Source organism: Vulpes vulpes, chromosome 2 (assembly GCF_048418805.1).
Source record: "Vulpes vulpes isolate BD-2025 chromosome 2, VulVul3, whole genome shotgun sequence".
Lineage (NCBI taxonomy): Eukaryota > Metazoa > Chordata > Mammalia > Carnivora > Canidae > Vulpes > Vulpes vulpes.
In genome coordinates, this window is record NC_132781.1 from 64,564,849 (window position 1) to 64,590,884 (window position 26,036).

Here is a 26,036-nt window from a genome sequence, read left to right on the forward strand (position 1 = left end):
TGCCTAGTGCAAGGTTCAGCCTAAATATCACTTTTTAGAGAAGCCTTCTCTCATAGCTCCAGACTAGGTTAAGTTCACTGTTGCCAGGCTTTCATAGACTATCACAATGTAACTAAAACTTTGTATAATTCTTTGCTTCCTGGATGACTTCCTGACTGGATCACAAGCTCCAAAGGAGCAGGGCCATATCTGCCTGATTAACCTCTGTGTCTTTAGCACCTAGCAAAGTCTGGCAGGTAGCAGGTGAGCAGCCATCATCTAGTAGGTAAACTATGTGAGCTCTAGCCTTGCCCACTCTGGGCTAAGCTTTGGGAGCCTACATTTAGAGAAGAGCTAGAGTTTGTTTGCTTGTTTTAATTTTAGCACTACTGAGGCAAAATTGACGTATATAATTGTAAGAAATTTAAAGTGTACATCATGGTGATTTGATACACCTATACAGTTTGTAAGAATTTCCCTCATGAAGTTAATTAATACATGCATCATCTCATATATTTATCTTTTTTTGTGCAATCATTTAGGATCTACTCTTTTAGCAAATTTTAATTATATAATATAGTGTTATCAACTAAATCACCATATTATATATTAGATCTTTAGACCTTAGAGCTTATTGTTGTAACTGAAAGTTTGTACTCTTTTACTGACCTCTCCCTATTTCCCCCACCAGCCTCTGGAAGCCACTTTTTCTACCCTCTATTTCTGAGTTTAACTATTTTTTTCTTTAGATTCCACATTAAGTGCTATTATGTAGTATTTGTCTTCCTTTAGCTTTCTTTCTTTCTTTCTTTCATTCAGATTTTATGTATTTATTTGAGAGAGAGAGAGCATGAACATGAGTAGGGGGCAGAGGTGGAGGGAGAGGGAGAAAGACTTCCCACTGAGCAGGGAACCCACAGCAGGGCTCGATCCAGGACCCTAAGATCATGATCTGAACTGAAGGCAGATGCTTAACTAACTGAGCCACCCAGGCACCCTTCTCTGGCTTATTTCACTTACCATAATGTTCTCCAAATTCATCTATGTTGTCACAAACGAAAGGATTTCCTCTTTTTAAATTGGGTAATATTCTTTTGTGTATGTGTGTACACACATTCTCTCTCTCTCTCTCTCTCTCTCTCTCTCTCTCTCTCTCTCTCTCACACACACACACACACACACACCCCCCTTATATTTCTTGCTTCATACATACATTGTCAGACAGGTTGTTTCTATTCCTTAGCTAATGTGAATAATGCTGCAGTGAACATGGGAGTGCAGATATCTCTTCACAATAATGGTTTTGATTCCTTTGGATATGTACCCAGAAGTGGGAATGCTAGATTGTATGGTAGTTATATTTTGAATATTTTGAGTACCTCCATACTTTTTTCCAGAGTGGCTATTCCAAATTACGTTCCCACCCTGTGCACTAGGGTTTCCTTTTCTCCATATCCTTGCCAACACTTGTTATCTCTTATCTCTTTGATGAAAACCTAATAAGGATAAGGTGATATCTCATTTTGGTTTAGATTTGCATTTCCCTGATGATTAGTGATGTAGAGTATCTTTTCATGTGTCTGTTGACCATTTGTATATCTTCTTTAGAAAAATACTCAATTCCTCTACCTATTTTTAAATTGGATTGTTTTCTGTTTTTTTTTTTTTTTTTTTTTTTTTTTTTTTTTGCTAGAGTTGTATGAGTTTCTTGTGTATGTTGGGTATTAACCCCTTATCAAATATATGATTTTCAAATGTTTTTTCTCCTCTTTAGGTTGCCTTTTTATTTTGTGATTATTTCTTTTGCTGAACAGAAGCTTTTTAGTTTGTTGTAGTCGTATTTATTTTTGCTAATAATATTTAAGGCTAGATTTTTCTTTGATAAACAGCTTTGAAAGTGTTCAACTCTTCCTAACTTTCTAGATACTTTATAAGTAATTTTGATTTTTTTTTTTGTCCCAGGGGTTGAGAGTATTTCTTAATTTCTAGTAGATCATGTTTGTTTGTTTGTTTGTTTTTCCCCTGGACTCTCTTGCTGTATTGGTTTACTTGCCCTGGCTTGGCATGGGAAGAGGCTCTTGGCTTTTACAGGATTAATTGGAGTCCAGGCACCATTTACAGCCAAAGACAACTAATTGTGAGACAAAGAAGCTGTTAGGATTGGAAGAGTAGTTGAAAATTCTGCACTGAAAATGTTGAAATTGGAATCCGGGTCAAAATAGGTTTGATGGTTACAGTGCTAGGTCAGTCCCAGAGAAGAATGGACTCAGGTTTGCTTAGCCAAGATCTGGAGACGTGACAGCAAGGTAAGGAGGATAACCTTGCCAGTTCACACTCAAAGACTAGAAACTAGAATGAAAAGGAGAGGTAATCAACAGGGGAAAGGTTATTTTTCAAAAAACTAAATTCCCAACACGTTAATGGATTTTGTAGCTTGTGACCCATGCTCATTGGATGATTCATTAGTCTAGCTCAAATGTAACTCTTAATGCAGTGTTTTTCAAACTATGTTTTGTGGCACATTAGTGGTGAGTGACTAGCATTAAAATATTAAAAATGGTGTGTATATGATATGAGATGTATTTCATGGTGCATCAAAGATGAAACAGAAGAGTTTGAAGAAAATTATATGAATGTGAGAACAGAAAAGAGCATCATTTAAAAATTAGTATCTTTTCCCATATAACATATGATTTTAAACATATATAACTGTAACTAAATAAATAAGTAGAATGTGATCATCTAATTTACATCTTTAGAAGTTTGAGTTTACAAATTCAGAAGCTTTTTGGCTGTCCCCTCACTTGAAAAATGTAGGAAATGTGTTATATTTAGGTTACTCTTTGCAGGTATATATTCTAGTCAAATATCTGTCCAGACTGAGGAGTTATAAGGTTGTAAAGAAAGTATTGGAGGTGCATCTGAGGTTTTTATGTGTGGCTAGATCTAATCACTGCATTTAATTTATCATACATATCCTTTTAATCAAAATGGAGGGGCTCTAAGATTCTTTTATGTACAACAAATGGAAAAAATGGTCATTTAAAACTTTTATTAGAGAAAATAAAAAAAGAGGGTTTTTTTTTTTTTTTTTTTTTTTTTGGTTGTAGCTTTCCTATCAGTGGCAGGCATTTACTTCTGTTTGGTAATGCTAACAGACATTGTTTATTTAACAAGACCTTTATTATGCTTAACTAATAAAGAGCTTAAAGGGCTTTGAAGTAAATTTTTTAGTGCTTGCCGCTATTATGTATAATCTGTGAAAGATACACAATCATAGTCTTTGGGAGTCAATTTTATTTTTAAAGATTTAATTTATTTATTCATGAGAGACACAGAAAGGCAGAGACATAGGTGGAGGGAGAAGCAGGCTCCTGGCGAGGAGCCCGATGCAGGGCTGGATCCCAGGACCCTGAGATCATGCCCTGACTTGAGCCTAAGGCAAATGCTCAACCACTGAGCCACACAGGCATCCCATTTTGGGAGTGAATTTATAATTATTTTTTCATACTCTCCTTGATAACTCTTTAAGCAAATGCCATGAATAAAAATTCAGTGCTTCCCAGCAGATAAAAGAAAAGGTGATTTTTTTCTTATTATAAGTATTAGGTATTATATAGTGGGTATTTTTAGTGCTTTTGATATGATTGGATTAAAAATGATTGGCTTTCATAAGAATTCTTAGAAATAAATTTGTAGGGTAAAGAATAATATATACTCCATATTAAATTTTCTCATGTATAATTCATTTAATTCCTTTTAGCGTTATGTTGTCACCTTGTAAAAGGTTACCTTTAACCATTTCATAATTTTGATTAATGAATGACTGATCTGTGCTTGGTGCACCTCAAAACTACAAATTATCTTTTAAAAATTATCTTTTCAGAGTCTAAGTATTATTAGAGAGAAAATGAAAATGTCAACAATATATCTTCAGTTTTCTCACATTAGTTTTAATCTTAATTAAATTTTTGTTGCTTCTAGCTTATTCTTCCTGGACAACATCTTAATCTTATCATTCAAATGAGCCCTGGGTAACAGCAGCCATGTGCATGTTTATGGCCAGTCTCATGTGAATGAGAGCTCAGATTGTTTGCATTTTATATTTCCTGTGGTCTCTATTGATTTTCAAACAGTGATGATGCTGGATCCCTTTAATTCATTTATAATTGCTTTTGCACCTTCACGGATAAAGACTCTTTTTAAAAAATTTATTTGAGAGAGAGAGAGAGAGAGCGAGAGAGAGAGAGCACGCGAGCATGAGCAGGGGGAGGGGCAGAGGGAGAAGCAGACTCCCCACTGAGCAGGAAGCCTGATGAGGGGCTCCATCCTGGGACTTTAGGATCATGACCTGAGCCAAAGGCAGACACCTAACTGACTGAGCCAGCCAGGCACCCCAGATAAAGACTCTTTTAACTTAGGATCTCTTTGTGATACTAATAACTGGTAAGTAATTACTTATTAACTTTTCTTTATAAATTGACTTGCTTGCAGTTTGATTACTTTAAAATTGTTTATATTTCTTAAAGATTTACATTTGTGTATTTGTGGGTATCTATAAAGTCCAGAATGGATTTGTAGAATTCATTGGGTGATATGGAGAATTGGATAGGTTTCGGGAGAGGTGTTGGATAGGATTTTTCTGTATAGGAATTTCTTTGGTCAAATATGATTCCATTCTGTCTCAGTCCTGAAGTATCTAGATCTCATCCGCCAAAACAAACACCATTAATGTTTAGGTATAATTTCCTTAAATCTTTCTTTTGGGTATAGATTTGAGAAAAAAGTCATGATTTGTACTATTTAAAGCTAAGTCTTAATTTCATAGGCAATAGAAAATTTCACTGAAATGAAATACATTTATGCTATTTAAACTTCCTTTAAATATTAAGAATAGAAATGAACATTATTTTAGTTAGAAGAAAATTTAGTATGTTTGAAAGAGTAGTAGGGCTAAGATTTTTGTCTCAGGTTAAATTTGGTTCAGAAATTCAATCCATGTAAATCGTGCTCGATGGTAGTCAGGCAGTAAATGATGATTCAGTTTGAGTCTGACTTTCTGTAAAATCATCTGATGTGGGTTCGTCTGTGTTATTCTTAGTAGTGCCATCATCACCATCAGGTATAGTTTCATAAAATGTGCTAGGGGTAAGTGTTGAAGTGTCATCATCTGTGATGTCAGTACTGATTGTCATAATAGTTGGAGTTGCAGTGTCAGGAGTGGCAGTATCATCAAGTGTGGAAGAATCAGATGTAGTAGTGAGCAAAGGAGTCTTGGGGGTGTCAGAGATGATCTCTTTGGTGGAAACAGGTGTGTTGGATGCATCAGTTGAAGTGATGTAGGGTGCTGCTGTGGTTGCAGCTGTAGTGACAACAGGCATGGTGGGTGTTGATGAGACACTAAAGAAAGGAGTGGTTGAAGTGCTAGACATGGTGGTCAGGAGAACTGAAGTCATTGTGGTGGTAGGTATGGTGCTAATAATAGCAGACCTGGTAGTGAGACCAGGCATGGCAGTGGTAGCCTGTGTGCCTGTAGAAGTAGCTGGAGTGGTTGTAGAGGCTAATGTGGTAGGATTGGCTGTAGTAACCATGGTGCTGTGAGTGGCCATGTGTATAGTGCTTACAGATGTTGGCGAAGATTCCCACCTCTGTGAGGTGCTGGGAAGAGCAGAAGTACTAATGATGGTAGTAGGTAATGAGGAGGAGACCACTGTGGAGGTGATGGGCTCAGTGGTAGTCAACGTGGAGGTGGCTATGGGGAGGGTGGTAGAGGCAGGTGTGATGGTGGCTGCAGTGGTGGTGTCAGCCTGAGTGGTGGTTGAGGAGTATTTGATTGTAGTGGCAGGGATGGAGCTCATAGCAGAGGAGATAGAGAGCAGGGCTGTGTTGGTGGGTGGCTGTGTGGAAGTAGAAGGGGCAAGTGTGCCTGTAGCAGGTGTCATAGTGGCAGCGGATGAGGAACTGACTTCAACGGTGGAGGTGGCAACATTTGTGACAGGGGAGGTTGTAGTAGTGGGTGTGGTAGGGACAGATGTGGCAGCGGAACTGGTAGAGACAGACTGTGTGGTGGTTAAGGGAGGAGAAATAGTTGAGCTGGCTGGAGCTGTGCTAGTGGCTGCAGTGGATGAGCTGGTAGGAGGAGCTGTGTTAGTGGTACTCTGTGAGGTGCTGGGAAGAGCCCAAGCACTAGTGATGGTAGTAGGTGGGGAGGAGACCATTGTGGAGGTGACGGGCTCAGTTGTAGTCAACGTGGAGGTGGCTGTCGGGAGGGTGGTAGAGGCAGGTGTGATGGTGGCTGCAGTGGATGAGCTGGTAGGAGGAGCTGTGTTAGTGGCACTTTGTGAGGTGCTGGGAAGAGCAGAAGCACTAGTGATGGTAGTAGGTGATGAGGAGACCACAGTGGAGGTGATGGGCTCAGTGGTAGTCAATGTGGAGGTGGCTGTGGGGAGGGTGGTAGAGGCAGGTGTGATGGTGGCTGCAGTGGTGGTGTCAGCCTGAGTGGTGGGAGAAGGAGAAGTTGTCATGGTAGTAAATGATGTGCTGGTGGCAGCAGAGGATAATGTCCTGACTGTGGTAGATGAGACAGGAGTGGTTGTGTTAGGAGGGGGTGTGCTGGAGGCGGCAGGGGAAGTGGAGGTGGAAGCTGATGTGGTAAAGGGAGCAGAGGTAGGTTTGGTGGAAATCAATGTGGAAGCATCGGTGCCAGCACCCTTTGTGGTCACGGCCAGAATGCTGGTGGCCACAGATGTGGTACTTATGGATGTTGCTGGAGGTGTTCCAACTGTGGTGGAAGAAGCCAGCTTATTAGTGACCCCAGCTACTGTTGTGGTCAGAGATGCAGTGGTTGTTGCAGGAGCAAATGTGGCTGTGGCAGCTGGGGTGGTATCAGAAGTAGTAGCGACAGACTGTATAGTGGAAGAGGGAAAAGAAATGTTTGTGGCAGCAGGTGAGCTGGAGTGATCATTAGTGGTAGTGTTGGGCTCTGAGGTGGTAGAAGGAGCTGGAGAGGTTGTGGCAGGGTGAATGGTGGCAGAGGCAGCAGTGGTAGTGTCAAGGTCATAGTCGGTAGTGGTGTCATCAAGTATGCCAGAGCTCAGTGTTGTCGTATCATCTGTGGTGAGCAGGGTGCTTGGTACAATGTCAGTAGGAGAGGTTGTGGTGTCTCCTATGGTAGTAGAGTGAGGAGCAGAGGAGTCAGATGAAGTAGTGGAAATAGCACCCGTAGTGATTTCAGCAGTGGTCGCAGTGGCTGTTGATGAACTGAGGGCAGGAGATGTGATGAAAGCTGGCCAAGTGCTAGAAGACATGGAGTAAGCTGATAAAGTGCTGGTGGCAGCAGAAGTGGAGGCACCTGGAGTGGAAGGAGCAGGAGTGGGGGCTGGAGAAGTGATAGCGGCAACCTGAGGGGAAGTGTCAAGAATAGCAGTGGTTGTGTTGGCAAGGGAGGTGCTGGGTCCAGTGGAGGACATGGGGAGGAGGGCTATACCTGTGGCCCTGTGTGTGGTGCTAAGAGGAGCAGACACGTGTGTGGCAGCTTGTGTGGTGACAGAAGCAGCAGAGGAAGGAGTGACTGTGGAAGAAACCGTGGTAGGAGCCTCTGTGGTCAGAGGAGGCACGTTAGTGGTAGTAGAGGTGATACTTGTGGATGCTGCTGCTCCAAGTGAGGTCGATGAAGCTGATTGGCTAGTGACACCAGAGATAGAGGTGGCAGTGGCTGTGGTTGGAAGTACAGCTTTGGAGGTGGCAGCTTGAATGGTGCTGGAAGGAGTGGAAATATTTGAGGCAGCAGGCAGGGTGGTAACAAGATCTGTGTTAGTAGTAGAGGTGGTTTTAGGAAGAGCAGTAGGAACAGCTGTAGTGGCAGCAGGTGTAGCCAAGGGAATGTCTTTGGAGGTGGAGGGCTGTGTGGTGGCAGGTGATGTATAGGAAGCAGCAGAGGTGAAGTCAGGAGGCTCAGGCTGATAATCAAGTGTAGTGTCATCAGATGTGCTAGAGTAAGGTGTTGATGTCTCATCTGCAGTGATCTGGGTTGTGTCGGTGAGTGGAGCTGCAGCGTCTGTTCTGGTAGTCGAATGCAACATATCAGGAATAGTGGTAGTGGTGGAAGTAAGATTCGTGGTTGTTTCAGGGGTGATCACTGTGTATTTTGTTGTGCCTAGAGCAGCAGGTGCGGTGGACTGAGCATCCGTGGTTTTAGAAAGAGAAGCAGTAGTTTCCATGGGCGTTGTGGCTGTAGTGTCAGAGGTAGTGTCACCAACTTCTAAACCCGTAGATGTAGAAATAGATGTAATATCAGCAGGGGTGCTGGTGAAAACCTGTGTTGTGGTCACGGGAACTGTAGTGTCCTCAGCAATGGATGTGGGATTGGTGGCAGCAGCCGTGGGGGAGAGAGATGATTTGGTGATGGAGGTAGAAGAAACTGAAGAAGGAAGGGCAGAGGGAGCAGGAGTGGTTAAAGCAACAGATGTGGTAGAGATACCTACTTTGTTGGGAACACCCTTTGTGGTGAGAGGGGGCAAAGTAGCTTTGGGAGCAGATGTAGTAGGGTCAGCTGTGGTGGCAGCAGACGTGTGTCTTGGTGATGCTGTCGAGAGAGAAACTATGGTTGTGGCTGGCATCTTTGTAGTATTTGCAGCTCTTAAGGTGCTAGTGCTTCCTGCCAGAGTTGTAGCAGGGACCGAGGACAGTGTGGCTGTACTGGCAGGTGAAACAGTGGTAGTAGCAGGTGGAGTGGTGGTTAATAAAGATGGAGAAACTGATTTTGTGAGAGGAGATGTAGTTTCTGCCACAATTGTTGAGAAATTAGAAGCAGGAGTTCTTCTGGTGATGGATATTGAGCTGGTAGGTTTGTTGACTTTGGTGGTAGTAGGAAGGGATTCAGTGGTTTTCACCACGGATTTGGTCATTTGGGCAGGTTTTATAGTAGTAGGGCCAGTGGAAGAGAAACTAGGAATTTCAGTTGGTTTAAGTAATACAGTGGCAGATGTACTGGTGTCAGCTACAGTGTTAATGATGGTAGTAAGTTTGGTGGTAGGTGCTTCAGGCTTGGGAGAGGTGGTCAATTTGGTAGTGAAAATCACAGGTTTTAAAGTTGTCGTGGATTTGATTGTGAAGGCAGCAGGCATAGAGTTCACGATGGATTTGGTGGAGGAGATAACTTTGGTTGTGGTAGTAGGTGTAGTGATAGTTGTAGAAGGTTTATTAGTGCTGGAAGATTTGTTGGTAGGAACTGCTGACTTTGCAGTTGTGGAGGATTTGGGAGTATTAACCACAGGTTTGGTGGAAACAGTGGATTCTGTGGCTGTGGTTGTTGGATTAGAAGTTGAGGAAGATTTGGTGGTAGATGCCAGTGAGTTTGTGGTGGGCTTTCTGCTAGTTGATCCAGATGAAATGGCTGCAGAGGCTTTGGTGGTCACTAAAAATGGTCCCGAGGATACAGTTTTAGAAATTTTTGGATTGAGATTTGTTGTCAACTTTCCAGGTTGTGTGGTAGGAAGTATCCCTGGATGCTGCTGCTGAAATCCAGGTTTAGGTTTCAGTGCTGGCTTTTGACAAGTTCTGTGTGGGTGAAGTTGGTGCTTTTTACCTAGTTGCTTTCCACAATGTATGTGTGAGGCAGGGTGTTGGATGGGTTTATACAGATGAATATAAAGTGGGTTAGGATAGGGCACCTTTGGTCTAGGTATTGGTTGACCAGGGAGATGAAATTGAGGGACTGGGTGGGGAGGTCTTGAATAATAGGGTGGATTCTTTGCCTTCCTGCTTTTCTTCTGCTTGGTTGCTTTTGCCTTCGGTTTTCTTTGGCCAGATTGTTTTCTTATTGGTTTACTCAAATGATGCCCTAAGGGCCCAGTCTGATGATGTTTGGGAATATTTGGACAAGTTTTTACTTGACTCTTTTGTTGCCTTATGGTTGGATTTTTATGGAGTTTTGCTTGGCTGAATATTTTCTTGGGACTTAATGGTTGTGGTTTGGTTTGACCATGACCTTTCCTTGGACCATTTGAAATTGAAGGTCGTTTGGGTACTTTTGGCTTTTGTTGAAATTTTGTCCCACAGGAAGGTTTAGGTTTCCTTGATAACTTTTTAGTAATTTTGCCTGGCTGATATTTGATAATTCTAGGTTTTTTAAGAGCTGATGAGTTCCTGTGATTTGAAAGTTGGTAGCTATTTTGTTGTATAGGAAATATTTGAAGAGGTCTTGATTGGCCTGATGGACAATGTCTACACACTGGTCTCTGTTGGCCAGATTGTTTTTTCACTTTTTTGGTTCTTTTTGATCTGTTTGCAACAGGTTTCGAGTTTCCAGATTCTTTAGTAGAATTTAGATGATACTTCCTTTGGTTAATTTTCTTTTGTTCAGAAGTCTTTGTTGGACTCATTCGTTGTTTCTTGATTGCATTATTATGAAGCTTTGATAGAGTATATATTTTATGTGAACCTATTGCTTGTGGTTTAGGTTGGTGCTGGCCATTTCGTTTACCAACTAAAACTACAGGAGAATTAGATTTTTTTGGATTTTGCTCAACTTTGGTTATAAAGTGAGGCTTAGGTTTTCTTGGAGACTTTTTAACCATTTTTCCTTGCTGAGATTTGGGTTTGTTAATTTTGAGGGGAGCTGTTGAATTCATTTGATGTGGGAGATGGTTGACATTTTGTTTGTAATTTTTTTGACCAGGCTTGGGTTGACCAGGTTGATCATGTCTGGGTCCAGTTGGATCAGGTTTATTTGGACCAGTTTTCTGCTTTACCTTCTTACCTTTACTTCTGTTGTATTTTAGAAGTTTTGATTTACCAGATGTTTTCTGTGGACCTAATTTTTGTGGCCTTGTTTGACGTTGACTATATTTTTTACCAGTTGAAGTTGCGGGTAACTTAGTCAAATCTGAGTTCTGTTGATTATTTACCCTGGAAAGAGATTTAGATTTCCTTGGTAATATTTTAGTTTTGAGTAGATGAGATTTGGTATTGCTAGATCTTTTGTGAGCTGTTATATTTATGTTATTTTGGAGTTGGTGGCTTTTTTGATGGGCAGATTTTTGACTAGCTTTTGGTTGGCTAATTTGGTGATTTTTAGTCCCACTTAGGTGATTTCTCTTTATAACACGCTGTTCTTTTTTGCGTTTATTTTGATTTTGTTCAGGTATTTTTGACTGAGATTTTGGTTGGCTAGGTATTCTTGGTTTACTTAATAAGTTTAGCTTAGTTTTGGGCTTCATGTTTTTTTGATATGAAGGAATTTTGAATTTATCTAATTTTAAATGAGTGTAGGTATCCATGAGAGGTTTATTACTTTTAATTAACTTTTGGGCAGGTTTATTTACATCAAATTTGATAGTTCTAGATCTTGTTTTAACTGGAAAATTCAGGTAATTTGAGGGTTTTCGGCTAATTTGCTGTACAGCAGAAGTTTGACTAGATTTCATCTTTGGAGATCTCTTTGGACCAGCGGGATTTAAATAGGCTCGAGAGCCTCCAAGTCTTTGTTGTGCAGATGGATTTAGCTGAGTGGGAATTCTACCTCTTTTCCTTAAGAAAAGTACTTGCTGAGGTGAAGATGATGCTTGTGCAGATGGATTCATTTGTAGTCTATTTTTCAGCCTATTTCGTCTCTCTTGTGTTGTACTTGTCTACAGGAAAAAAAGAAAGGAAAAGCATTTAGTATAAATTAACCCTCATTTAAAATTTCATGGATTCAAAATCTTGAGTAAGCTTTTCTTATGCATTGGTAAAATTCTGTTGTTATTGAATGATAGGGAAAACTCTTCTCTGAGACAGCTGCTGTATTGGGAATAGAACTTTGGTTTAGGAGGACCCTTCGAATATCACATGGTGGCTGCTGTCCTGGAGTCACAGAACCTGCCAAATCTTGTATCCCTGACTGATGCTATGGAGTTAGAATGTGAAGCTCTGAGTCTTCTATTAGACTGCAATTCTTCCAACTCATAGAGGGGCTAAAGCAAATTATATTCAGAGCCATTAGTTAAGGGACTTGTGTGTTTTAGGTACTCAGTATCTACTTACTAGAGAATATATAAATAGAAATATGCTTTATATATTTATAAAATATATTTATATAAAGAACCTCTGTTGTACAATAGCTGTCCAAATAATTTTTCTCTACTACTTCCTCTTTAATCTTTCTTGGCACATCCTCTAGACAACTTGGTAATTTATCTTCATAGAAACTTCCTCTAATCTTTGCAGTTTGCTACATTCCGTCCTCTAAATCAACAGTTTTGCAGAATTAATATTTTTGAATTTTCTTAGAGTACTGAATTGATTATTTTACCTCCTTATGATTTGATTCAAGTCTGTAATTTGAACTTTTGAAAGATTAAAAATTTTTTAAAAAGATTTTATTTATTTATTTGACAGAGAGAAAGAGACAGAGAACAAGCAGGGGGAGCAGCAGAGGGAGAGAGAGAAGTTGGCTTCCCACTGAGTAGGGAGCTCAGTAGGGGCTCAATCCCAGGACCCTGTAATCATGACCTGTGCTGAAGGCAGATACTTAACTGACTTAGCCACCCAGGTGCCCCTGTAATTTAAACTTATAAATTCTGCATTATGTTTGCTTAATTTTTGACCTGATTTACTAGTTCTGTATGTTTTGGTAATTCTCTGGGTTTGAAAACCCTTGGTTCACATCTTTGCTTGTCAGAAATCCTACACATCCTTTGATACTATAGGTACTACCTGCTGCTTCTTGCTGAAAGTGATTTCTGGTTCTGAGGGTGGCATCTCTTCTATTTTGCATTGACATGCAATTATGTATTTGTATATATCATTTTTTACCGCACTAAAGTGTAGTCCCTTGCTGCCAGAAATTATACACTATTTATTGCTTCTTTGCTAATGAAGGTGTCTTTTATAAAAAAAGGCCACAAAAATATTCATTGATTGAAAAAGTTTTTGACAGTTTGCAATCATAGTCATCTTAAGACTTCTCTTATTCAGCCTAAATATCATTTGTTTCCTTCCATTCCATTGCCGTATGAAAAAATTTTCAAATCATTCACCTGCTTGAATTTTTTCTTTTGAACATTTTCAGTTTTTTTCAGTGTCCTCCATTAATATGTTCCTGGATTTTATTAAATTTATTTTTATATTGAAGCTAGTGTTTACTGAGTATTTATTATAAACCAGGATCATTTCTTTGCACTTTCTATTATCAAATCATCTTTTAACATCACAGCCCTGTGAGGTGGGTGTGTTCTAATTAGTGTAGGCCTCAGCTGCCCTGTTGGTGCACTCAGTTCACTTCACTTGTTTGAATAACTGCCTACACTACTGACTAATATTGACTAGTGACTAAAGTGATTTGTAGTCAACTTTAAGTTCCTATGTATTTTTAAAAAATTGATGTTAGTTTATTATGTTTCTTACGTTCTTTTCAAGTTGGTTTTGAAAAATTGAAATAAAGAACAATTTATTACTGGGTGATACAATACTATATATGTTAATGTGTGAAAACACAGAATCACATGGACCTGTTTCAGTATTCTGGTTTTGACACTGACCAGCTCTGCAACCTTGGGACACTTTTTTTTTTTTTAAACAGTCTGTGGTTTGGTTTATAATATATACATTGTGAAATTATAGTAATTTATCTATTTTTAAGGTTCTTGTAAAAAGTGAAATAAACATTTAAATAGTTAATATATATTAGGCATGCAATAAGAGTCCACAAAAACTGGCTGCTATTATTAATTTCTTTTTGGTAAATTTCATACTGCCAACTCTGAACCAGTTTTTCAAGCCTCTGCAGATGTGGCAACACATGGTCTGAGGAGAGGTGGTAAGTAGTGAGTAAGGGTAAAAATGTGAAATGCTAGAGAAATTACTGGGGTTGGTGCCTATTCCAAGTGTCCCTAGAATTTTCTTTGAATATTACTATCTTGACATAGACACATTGCAATGTAATCATTATTACTGTTCCTTTCTTTATCACTAGAGGTTGGGTACCTTTGGGTTCTGGTGGCTATTTTATTTATAGTGTATTTATTGTACACTGTATTAGGGTGGCGAGAAAGGGAAATTACAGAAATAAAGGACAACTATTGTGAACTAAATACTGAGTGGTAAGATGAGTAGACAAAAGCTAATTATTTTTGACAGACAAAATAAGTAAATATTTTACAGAAAATAAAACACTTGATATTTTGAAAGAAATGTGGGAACAAATACATTTTTTGAATGATTATTCCGCGCTGACATAAAACATATTATGAAATGACAATTGTGTCAAAATGGACTTAGTTTAAGAAAAGATAGCAAGAAAAACCAGCTTATTGGAAATTAAGTACGAGTAAAGAAGGATATTGATACTAAGAATTTGGAAAACAAGTTGTCACTCCCTTGGTTTTGTAGCTTCAATTCACATTCTGCATGATGTAAGAAACTTTAAGTTAAGAACTTAGAGTGATTTCAGACCTAGCTGTTTGTCCAGGCACCTAACAGAAGCAAATGTAGATTTTCTTTCTGGAGGAACTCACCTTTATTCCAGGTCTCAAAGAATGAGAAGCCTATATTCAAATATAATTGACTTCACATGGAAAAAAAGCACATCAATAATAATCAGCAGAAACAATAAACAGCTGAATTAGACCTTCAAAGGACCCCAAATAATGGAATTATCAGACAAAAATTTAAAGATATTTTGAAAACATGTACAGGAACAAAATACCATGAAATAAGGTAAATTTTAAAAGAAGAAAAGTGAAAGGAAAGGAAAAAAGAAACCCAGTGATTGAACCAAGAACTCATTTAAATATATCCATACTTAACTACAGATTAGGTGCAACTCAAGAGAAAAATGGGAATATGAAGAAGTTATCCAGAATGCAACACAGAGAGCAAATAAATGGACAACATAAAAAGTGTTAAAATAGAAGATGGAGTGACAAGGACTAGGCTAACATAACTTTCTTGGAATGGGATAGAGGTATTATTTCAGAGATAACATCTGGGAATTTTCTAGAACTACTAAAAGACACCTACCCATAGATTTAAGAAGTCTGATACCAAATAAATAAATACACAAAATGAAATCTTTCTATATACATTATAGTGGAACTGTAGAATATCAAAAACTAAAGAGAAAAATAATAAAAATAACCAGAAAATGATAAAAGAAAAGATAGAGTCCCTTAAGAATGAAGCTGAATTATTCATTTGTTTCCATTAACAAGAGACATTAATGCTTTGCTAAAGTAAAAGTTTCATCCTAAAATTCTATGCCTTATGATTATATTGGGCAAAGAAAGTGGTGGACACCTGGTAATCTAGTTAAATGTTGCCTGTGTGCATGGTATAGTGACTTTGGATCTCTTCTCTTTTCCTTCTATGCACATTCCCTAGGTGGGTATTCCATTCTGCCAGATAATGACAAATCCCTAGTGTCCTCACTCCTCTACTTTTCTGTAAAGTTAATTCTTGCCTTGTTTTCTTTCCTAAGAAACTACCAAACCTCTTCTATTCTTATTCTCACCTGATAGATAACCTTGCTTCTTCTTTCCTAAGAAAACTGAACAGAGGAGAACTTCTTCAAACTTCCACAACACCTACCCTCCTACTGACATTTTCACCCATCTACTGTCATCTTCCCACTTGTCACCAAAGATATAAATCTGCTCTCTATGTAAACCTGCTCTAATTCACTTGTGCTCTAAAACCTACTCCCTATTTCCTACTCAAGGATGTTACTCTTGCAGTTATCCTCCATCAATATTTTGCTCCTCCAAAAATATTTCTATCAGTATAAAAACATATTTCTTTTTTTGGAAAATAATATTGTGTTTTTAAATTTTAATTATTTTTTAATAGATTATTTGAGAGGGAGAGAGAGGTTGAGAGAGAGAGAGAAAGGGAACATGAAGTGAGGGGAGACAGGAGGGAGAGGGAGAAGCAGACTTCCCTGAGCAGGGAGCCGGATGCAGAGCTCTATCCCAGAACCTCGGGATCATGACCTGAGCCAAAGACAGAGGCTTAACCTACTGAGCCGACCAGACTGGTTTTTTTTTTTTTTTAGTTTAATTCCTATAATATAGTTAAAAAACTGTATTAGTTTCAGGTGTATAATATAGTGCTTCAACAGTTCCATATATCACCCAGCGCTCATCATGGCAAGTGTACTCTTTAATCCCCATCACCTATTTCACCCACCCCCTTACTTACTCACCCTTTGGTAATCATCAATTTGTTTTCTATAGTAAAAACATATTTTTTTGACTTACTTTCCCCACCAGCTATAACACATTCCTTTGCGAAAAACACCTGGGAAGAGTTAACTATTCTTACTCCAAATGTACTTCTCTCTTAAACTCCCTTCAGTCTTTTCTTCAGTCTTTTATCCTTACTCTTTCACAGAAGTCATTGTTCACAAGATAACCAATAACCTCTATGTAGCTAAATCCAGTGGTCAATTCATAGTCTTCATTTTACTTGATCTGTTATCAGCATTTGACACAGCTAATCACTCCTTTCTGGAATAGTTTTTTTTTTTTTTTTTAAGTTGGCTTCATAAATACTAGCACTCAAATTTCCTCAGGCATGGTTCTTTCTCCCTGATGTCTTAGTTTTGTAAGGCCTACGGTTCATTCTTGGGTGCTCTTGTCTTCTCTATCAGTACTCCCTTGGTTATCTCATTTAATCTCATACCATACAAATTTATAACATCCTCTTGATCTTTCCCTTGAACTCAGAATCTTCCATCCAACTGCTTCCTTGAAATCTCTACTTGAATTGTTTAGATCTTATTTATTTTTTAAAAAGATTTATTTGAGAGACAGAGTGTGAGTGAGCGTGGGAAGGGACAAAGGAAGAGAGAAATGCATCAGACTCCTTGCTGAGTTTGAAGCCTCACATGGTGCTCGATCCCACAATCCTAAGATCATGACCTGAGCAGAAACCAAGAGTTAGACACTCAACTGCCTGTGCCACTGAGGGGCTCCTCTAATTGAATTATTTAATAACAATTTCATAATTATTATATCAAAACTGAACTTCTGACCTCCAGGACTTCTGCAAGTTTCTGGGAAAAGCTTCCCCTTTCTAGGTGATGGCAACTTCTACCTTCTAGTTATTTAGGATAAGACTTTGGAGTCAAATTTGACTTTTCTCTCATGCCTCCCACCTTGTCCATCTTGTTGGCTGTACTTCAAAATATAACCAGGATATGATGACTTCTGATCCTCTCTACTACTACCACTGTGCCCTAAGCCATCAGTATCTTTTACTGCAGTAACTGCCTAGTTAGTCCTCTCACTTCTAATCATTAATTCCTGCAGTTAATTCTCAACATAGTAACTAATCTGCTGAAAACATAGATCAATACAAAATGTAGGTTATTCTCAACACAGCATCTGGTATGTTGCACCATACACAAAGATAAACTCAAAATGGATGAAAGATCTAAATGTGAGACAAGATTCCATCAAAATCCTAGAGGCGAACACAGGCAACACCCTTTTTGAACTCTGCCACAGCAACTTCTTGCAAGATACATCCACGAAGGCAAAAGAAACAAAAGCAAAAATGAACTATTGGGACTTCATCAAAATAAGAAGCTTTTGCACAGCAAAGAATACAGTCAAAAAAAAACTAAAAGAGAACCTACAGAATGGGAAAAGATATTTGCAAATGGCCTATCAGATAAAGGGCTAGTTTCCAAGATCTATAAATAACTTATTAAACTCAACACCAAAGAAACAAACAATCCAATCATGAAATGGGCAAAAGACATGAAGAGAAATCTCACAGAGGAAGACATAGACATGGCCAACACACACATGAGAAAATGCTCTGCATCACTTGCCATCAGGGAACTACAAATCAAAACCACAATGAGATCCCACCTCACACCAGTGAGAATGGGGAAAATTAACAAGACAGGAAACCACAAATGTTGGAGAGGATGCGGAGAAAAGGGAACCCTCTTACACTGTTGGTGGGAATGTGAACTGGTGCAGCCACTCTGGAAAACTGTGTGGAGGTTCCTCAAAGAGTTAAAAATGGACCTGCCCTACGACCCAGCAGTTGCACTCACTGCTGGGGATTTATCTCAAAGATACAGATGCAATGAAACGCAGGGACACCTGCACCCCGATGTATGTAGCAACAATGTCCACAATAGCTAAACTGTGGAAGGAGCCTTGGTGTCCATTGAAAGATGAATGGATAAAGAAGATGTGGTTTTGTATACAATGGAATATTCCTCAGCCATTAGAAACGACAAATACCCACCATTTGCTTCGACGTGGTTGGAACTGGAGGGTATTATGCTGAGTGAAATAAGTCAATCAGAGAAGGACAAAAATTATATGGTCTCATTCATTTGGGGAATATAAAAAATAGTGAAAGGGAATACAGGGGAAAGGAGAAAAAATGAGTGGGAAATATCAGAAAGGGAGACAGAACATGAAAGACTCCTAACTCTGGGAAACGAACTAGGGGTGGTGGAAGGGGAGGTGGGCGGGGGTTGGGGGTGACTGTGTGGCGGGCACTGAGGTGGGCACTTGACGGGATGAGCACTGGGTGTTATTCTGTATGTTGACAAAAAAATAAAAAATAAATTTATTAAAAAAAAAACATAAACCAGGGCAGCCCCAGTGGCTTAGCAGTTTAGCACTGCCTTCAGCCCAGGGCGTAATCCTAGAGACCCGGGATCGAGTCCCATGTTGGGGTCCCTGCATAGAGCCTGCTTCTCCCTCTGCCTGTGTCTCTGCCTCTCTCTTTCTATGTCTCTCTCTTGAATAAATAAATAAAATCTTAAAAAAACCCATAAACCAGATCATGTCATACCTTCACTTAACACCCTCCAGTGTCTGTTCATTTTACTGAGTAAAAAACTTTTTACTATGACCTCTAAGGCATTATATGATCTAGCTTCTGTTACCTTTATGATATAATCTCAAACTAATTTTTCTCTCAACTCAACTTCAGTCATGTGGGCCTCCTTATTGTTCCTTGAAAATATCAGGCACACTTTCACTTGTTCCCCTCAGCTCTTTCCTTTAAAGTCATGTTTTCAGTCATCTTTTCAGAGGTGCTCCCTGGCTATCCAGTAAAAAAAATTAGCCTGATCCCTCTGTATATCACCTTTCCTTGCTTAATTATTTTCCTTAACATTTATTACCACTAGCATATCATGTATTTATTTATTGTTTATTTTGCTTATTACTGTATTCCAGTGTCTAGAATAGTATGTAGTACTTGGTAGATGCTCAATAATTATTTGTTGTTGAATTAATGATTTTTACAGTTGTTTATTTCACCCTCCAAATCGAAAAATATAGTTGCTTAGTAATATAAAAAATTCAGATTACAGGGGTGCCTGGGTGGCTCAGTGGTTGAGCGTCTGCCTTTGGCTCAGGGCGTGATCCCCGTCTGGGGATCAACTACCACATGGGGCTCCCTGTGTGGAGCCTGCTTCTCCCTCTGTTTATGTCTCTGCTTCTCTCTGTGTCTCTCAGGAATAAATAAATAAAATCTTAAAAAAAATTCAGATTACATATTAATGGCTTTAAGGTGCATATTAATGTCTTTAAACCATATATGAAAGCAGAGTAGACTTGGTGGTACTTACTGAGAAGCAGGTTGTGAGTGCCAAGAGGCCCAGTGTCAAGTAGAGCCCTTTCATCCTTCCCATCTGCTCCCTGAAAGAACAAGAATTGGCTCATTCTTAGTTGTCTAGACAGCAACTATGTAATGGATTTATTTAATTTTGTATTATTTAAGTTATGATTGTCTCTACTACTGTAGTATAAGAGCTAGTATGATTAAAGCAGATATTTCATTGTACTGGGAATTCACTTTATGAAGTCATGGGATGTGAGAGTTAAAGGATTTGAGAGCTGATGATGATTTCTGACCCATTAGTGCAGTATGTCTTGAGAACATAGTCTCCAGTCTCGAAAACAGGTCCACCATTTACTGAGTAACTACCATTTACTGAACTGTTTTGAGAAATGGGCTCATGTTTTATTTGCATTGGTTACTTAATTCTAGAAACAACTTTAGGAAGTAGGTAAAATTATCTTCATTTATAATAGAAATACTAAGAAAAAGTTTAAGCAACTTGTTTGCTGGTAAGTGACAAAGCTAGGATTTGAAAACATGATTTTCTAACTGCAAAACATATATTATTGCAGACGATCTAAAAAAATGTATTTTTTTCCCAAAAACTTCTCAAGAAAGAAAACTTTTTTTGTGACAGGGAGCATCTCTTCCCTAATATAGTCTTATTTTTTGTTAGTTCTATGTGCTGCTCTCTGGGAAATTAATTAAACCATGGAACAAGAATAATGGAGTAAGCAAATTACATAGTTGATATTTTAAAAATTTTACTCTTTCCATACTATGATAGATGCTGTAGTTAAATTTCTGAGTAGAAATAATATGAACAATATTCTGCTATTATGTTAAGACAAACATTCAATTAATTTAAACCTATGATTAAATGAGTCAAGTTACTTGACATCAAAAGTTTGGAAGAAGAGTCTAGAAATACTCATTAGATAGGACTTGCTCTTCTAAATAGGGCTTAATGAATTCTTTATCATATCCTACCACATATACCAGATATTCCAAATATGTAAAAACAGCATCATTGACTACAATTTCATTAAAGGCATATCAGAAATTCATTCCGGGGTGCCTGCGTGGCTCAATTGGTTAAGTGTCTGCCTTTGGCTTAAGTTGTGATCCCAGGGTCTTGGGATGGAGCCCTGCATTGGGCTCCCTGCTCAGTGGGGAGCCTGCTTCTCCCTCTGCCCCAACCCCTGCTCATTCTTGCGTGCTCTCTCTCTCCTTTCTCTGAAATAAACAATTAAAATCTTTAAAGAAAAGAGAAATTCATCCTATGCCTGGAAATTTTTTTTATTGACTTGAAAAATCCTAAATTAAAAGAACTGACTCTGAGTCTTTTCAAAAGCCTCTATTGACAATTACTAGTACTTACTCTTGCAGTATCTTTTGTTCCCGATGTGGTCAAATTACTCCTGTCAGTGACTGTGTTTGAACATCTTCATGATCTAGGAATAAGTGAAGACTAAGGAATCGAGTAAGAAGAACCAGTGAGGCAATTGTGGTTTTTATAACCTGTTGTTTTCCCTATTCCATTCTTCTTAGGGATAGGAAATATTTTGATGGAAGAGAAGGTCATGACTGGATTGAAGGGTTCTGCTTGAACAAAAGAATAGGTGGTTGTCATTTACTGTGTTTGACAGTTGTCCTTTGGCTTCCTTCCTGATGAACAGTTGTGTTGTGGTTCATGGTGCCAGGTTTTCCAAGTGCCAACTTAGATTTTCAGGAGGTTTTGGTAATCTATGTGCCTGAAGGGTTGCAAAACACCAAGTTTCTATAATTCTGAAGAAAGCCTATGGTCTTTTTTTAAAAGATTTTATTTATTTATTCATGAGAATACACAGAGAGGAGAGAGGCAGAGACACAGGCAGGGGGAGAAGCAGGCTCCCTGCAGGGAGCTCGATGTGGGACTCGATACCGGGTCTCTAGGATCACAACCTGGGCTGAAGGTGGTGCTGAATGACTGAGCCACCCAGGCTTCCGCCTATGGTCTTAAAAAAAAAAAAAAAAAGCCTGTTATAATCATGCTCATTTTATCCAAGATAAAATGTATAAATTGGAAAAGAACGTAAAAAGGATTGAAGGCATGACAGTGGTATTATAAAATATTAATGATAGGAGCTTATTTTATTTATTCTGTAAATCCCAGTACATTGTTTTATTTTGCATATACTCAGTATATCTTTTATTATAGTAATGTACACATCTGTCTGACTCGGGGATGTGCTTGAGGACTTGTTCTCCTTTGTATTGGCCACAGCTTCTAGCATAGAATATTGTGCAAATCAGGCACTTAATATCTGCTTGCTGAGCCTGATTTTATTATATCTTACAGAGGATATAATTTACTTTAGAAATGTAAAATATAACTTCAGGCAGCATTGATTGGGTCACATTCTGCACCCCCTCCCTATATTTCAAAGATATGTAGAGGAATACTTGGAATATTAGATGTACAATTAAAATAAAAGTTATTCATAGCTTTTATACCTATCATTCACTTCACTTTTGGAGATCTGTCATTTTTCTTTTTCTCCTGCATCTGACATAATATATGACTACTTATCCATCAAAATGAGACTTCTCAAGTTGTATTTATGAAGCCATCCTTAATGAAATTCCTTCATGAAGCCATATTTGATGAGATTACCAGCATTGTAGAACTTTTCTTCTTCTTTCATCTCTTTGAACTTTGATTATTGTTTAGTACCCCATAATTTAGTTCCCTGTCATACTTTGTTGGTGTCTCTCTTCTCTCTTTCATTTTTTTCTTGCATCTGGTTATCCGTGGTTTGCAATTGAAGTGTCAGTGAAGGATCTGTTGAGATATTTTCTCTTCTGTTTTCGTGAGAGTTTCATAGTTACCAAAAATGGGTCCATAGCTTTAATTTGGGAAGTGTTTGAACTCTAATGTTACGTTAATGAATTTTTTTTAGAATTCAGATTTGTCTTGTTTTAATAATGTCAACATTTATTAACCTAAAATTATTAGCTAAAATGCAAACTCTTACATTAAGACAGGTAGTAAATACATGTGACCCACACTAAATGTTATTTGGCATTAAAATTTTAGGAAAAGATGACAAGAGATACATGCTAAATAATTTGATAGGTTGAGTTGTGCCCCCAGTAATATATATTAAATCCTACCTCTTAGTACCTCAGAGTGATATTTTCTTTGGGAATTGGGTCATTGCAGATATAATCACTTAAGATGAAGTCATACTGGAGTAGGATGAGCCTCTAATAGTCCATTATGACTAGTGTCCTTATAGAAAGATGGCCATATGAAGACACAGGAAGAATGCCATATGAGGACAGGCAGACATTGGAATTATGCTACCCCAGCCAAAGAATGTTTGGAGCTACCAGAAGCTAGAAGAGGCAGGTTTCAGAGGCAGCAGGCATGACTCTGCTGATACCTTAAATTTGAACTTCTAACTTCCAGAATTGTGAGGCAATAAATTTTGTATTTGAAGAGTATGAAGAGTGTACTTCTTTAGGGCTGCCCTTGGAAACTAATGCAAATGAAGATAGGGTTTCTTAATAAGTAATATCACTATGAATTATTTGATGCTTTTCTCTTCACTGATATGTGTAAATATGTAAAAAACTTAACAACATTGCTGGCTTATTAGCCCCTGGAAATAATGTTTAAGGGTTTGAACCTGGATCTATATTAAAGCCCACTTTACATGGGTTCGAAGGACCCACCTGAGTGGGATCTTTCCTCTTAGAGAGGTCAGGGAGTCTCAGCAGCCCCTGTGGTTAGGCATCTGCAAGCCCAGGAGAAATAGAACAATGAGACAAGGGAGGTGCCATGAGAAGGCTCTTGTAGCTTTACTGATAGATTCATTTGGACATCAGAGAAGATCATGTCTGGAGTGAGACATTTTGCTCAAAGGACAGGTAGTTGCTACTGATGCAACTTGGCATTTGTTCTTGGATATCTATTCTTCCTGAAGAACTATATTGTGACTTAGTGAGTTGGATTGGCTGGAGCATGCAAGTTATGTTTAGATCTGGCTTTTATTTTCTGGACAAATACTTTTAGATATTTGATGATGCCTTCAACTTATCTTCTGTTCATCTGGAGACATTGGTGTTGTAATCAGAGTTCCTTATAGAATTGCTTAATTGCTCCAGGATATTATTTAGCACAAGAAAATCTGGCTTTATTATATCTTCAAAATGTTTCGGGGGTGACAAAACTTATTCATGCAACAAGCATTTTCTGACATTTTCATAGGTCATTGACCTTGGGTATATGTCATATTTTCTCTAAGCATGCTATTTGATGGGATTTCTTTGAGTTTGTTCTCTCTCTTGTGATTTAAAGTTTCATTTAAAGAGATCTTTCATACAATCTCTTTTAGACATTGTTATGTAATCTTTTAAGTACTCTCCCAGGATCCCCTTTTAAAATTAAGCTTAATCTATTTTCTCATAATATTCTCTCTTTTATTTAAAAATATTCTTACCCACTGATGACATTCGTAAGTTTGCTTTTAGTAATTTACGTTTGTCTGCTACTTAGTTTTGTGGCAGACTTGGTATCTTTTTCATCTTTGTATCTTCTGTAGTTCTATAGCACTTTGCATAGAACTTTATTGTACAGTGTAGATGTTCTACATGTTAGATGGAGTGATGCTAAATAGAATCCAATATATATAATGGCTCACACTTAACAGAAAATTATTTATTTACTTTAAGATTGCTGTTCTAGGTCAGTGGGCAGCTTTATTTCATGTGGTGATTCAGGAACTCTGGCTTATTTCATTTTGTAGTCCCACCATCTGCTAGCCTCCCATCAACACCTTTATCCAGCTGATGAAAGAGAAATGGAGGAGGAAAGAGTAGACAGACCTTTAAGAGCCTTGGCCTGGAAGTGACTACCTTACTTCTACTCATATTCCATGTGGTGGCACTCAGTCATATGACCAATTAATAACAGGGGATAATGAGATATGTCTAGCTGTGCCCAAGGACAAGAGGAAGTGGTTATTTATTTATTTATTTATTTATTGATGAAGAGCTAGCAATGTCTTCTACATTTGCTGAATTAAAATTTTATTTTATCAGACCAAAACCTAGTAGATTAAAGTAATGGAAAAATATTCACTTGTATTTATGAAATTTCTACTTTGTTTCTGTTCTAAGAATTGGGTTGTATCAGTCAATATGAGAAAGAAATCCCACATACAAATGGCCAACAGATACCTGAAAAAATGCTCAACAGGGAACTACAAATCAAACTACCCTAAGATCCCACCTCACCTGAGTCAGATGGCTAAAATTAAGAAGTCCAAAAACAACAAATGTTGGTGAGGATGCAGAGAAAGGGGAACCCTCTTACACTGTTGGTGAATGCAAGTTGGTACAGCTACTCTGGAAAACAAAATTTGAGGGAGCACCTGCACCCCAGTGTTTATAGCAGCAATGTCCACCATAGCTAAACTATGGCAAGAGCTGAAATGTCCATTGATGGATGAATGGATAAAGAGAATGTGTATATGTTTATATATATATATACACACACAGTGGAATATTACTCAGCCATCAGAAAGGATGAATACTTACCATTTACATTGATGTGGATGGGACTGGAGAGTATTATGCTGAGTGAAGTAATCAGAGAAAGACAGTTGTTATATGGTTTCACTTATATGTGGAATATAAGAAACAGCGCAGAGGATCATAGGGGAAGGGAGGGAAAACAGAATTGAAAGAAATCAGAGAGGGAGACAAATAATGAGAGACTCTTTATTTTTGTTTTTAAAGATTTTATTTATTTATTCATGAGGCAGAAGGAGAAGCAGGCTCCATGCAGGGAGCTGGATGCGGGACTCGATCCTGGGTCTGCAGGATCACACCCTGGGCTGAAGGCGGTGCTAAACTGCTGAGCCACCAGGGTTGCCCAAGACTCTTTAACGTAGGAAACAAACTGAGGGTTGCTGGAGGGGTGGTGAGTGGGGGGGTGGGGTAACTAGGTGATGGGCATTAAGGAGGGCACATGATGTAATGAGCACTGGGTGTTTATAAGCAGCTGTTAAATTATTGAACTCTGCATCTGGAGCTAATGGTGTAGTATATGTTGGCTAATTGAATTTAAATAAAAAAAGAAGGAAAAAAGAAAACCCCTGCTTCACAGAGATTTCCTTCTAGGTTGTGTGTGTGTGATATTAAATTTATGTAATAAAGGCAATACCTTGTGTGGAAAAAACATAGTTGGGTAATATTATCAAAGAAGTTGTGGTATACGTATATACAATGGTATATATACCATATACCACTTCTGATAGTCAGAAGTGCTAGTGGAGGGGACACTGTAATTTTAAACATATGATCATCATCTATACTCTGCAGAGTGCTGACAATGCTGTCTTCATCTTGTTCATGTCTGTACAGTGACCTCCCTCAGGGCTACATGTTCCAGGCCCCTTGATGGTTAGTGCATGCCCTGGCTGGAATTC